Below are 1,052 nucleotides of genomic sequence, written 5' to 3'. Positions count from 1 at the left end.
AGTCAGTCACTGGATGCAATCCGCTGGTTTTGCTTGATAGAAACCTTAAAGATTTAATCTGACTAAATGATCTGATTGGTTAAATGATATCAAAGCTTCACGTTGTGAGTTGGTTTAATAAGCAACAGGAACCCAGGAAATGGCCAAGCACCTTCAGAACATCAGATCTCCTCAGATTTTCTTTTTCCCTTCCGCTCATCAGCTTATCGGCTTCTCCATTCATCCAAATAGATCCATGATGGTGAATGATTTTGTTGAAATTAGCAGGATGACAGAACTTCTCAGCAACAGAAATAAAATCAAAGCACATTGTTTACGTTGATTGTGCAGCTTTAGGACCGTGACATGTTTCCTTTTTCTTTTATTACAGACAAGCCAGCCGCTTTAGTTTGTTTCCTCCTGAATATTCAGCCCTGCCTCCGTCTGGCTTTGTTTGTCTGAAAGTGAGCAGCATCACTCCTCATGGCCTGACCCTCCCTAACATCCAGCCTCACTGCTGTCTGGTTACCATGGTAACAGTTCAGCTATCCCCCAAGCCGACGCAAAGCCCTGGGTCGGCAGGGAGTAAGGGGATGGAGTCGGTCCACCTGTATGTCTGTCAAACCAGACAAAACAGCAAACCCTCACCTTCCCACAGAAACCTCCTCTTGACCATCGGTACTGGATAGATGCTGGACCAGGTCAGCAGTGGTCCCTACTGGAGACCAGATGGCTGCCTCCTCTGATGAGACAAGGCTGTGGGTCCATGAAGGCCGCCGTAGCAGGCGGGGAAAGAACACAGTGGTTGTTTCATTTCTGTGGGAGGAGAGGGGAGCTTCCAGCTGGACCTGTGATTCTGGAACAGAACTATCTGTGAAGTAGTTTGGATCTCTGGTGCTGTGGAGAACATTAGGAAACCCCATAAACAACAGAGTCCCATTTTAAAAAGACCATTTCTTTTAGAATGAGTCCATATCAGTACAGGCTGCATTAAAGGAATAGTACACCCAAAACATGATTAGGCTTCATTTTCTACTCACCCCCATGCTGAACAACACTCTGGAGTACTTTTT

The sequence above is a fragment of the Cyprinodon variegatus genome, unplaced genomic scaffold, assembly GCF_000732505.1.
Source record: "Cyprinodon variegatus isolate N-32 unplaced genomic scaffold, C_variegatus-1.0 Scaffold1051, whole genome shotgun sequence".
Classification (NCBI taxonomy): Eukaryota; Metazoa; Chordata; class Actinopteri; order Cyprinodontiformes; family Cyprinodontidae; genus Cyprinodon; species Cyprinodon variegatus.
Note: the sequence above shows the minus strand (reverse complement) of the source record.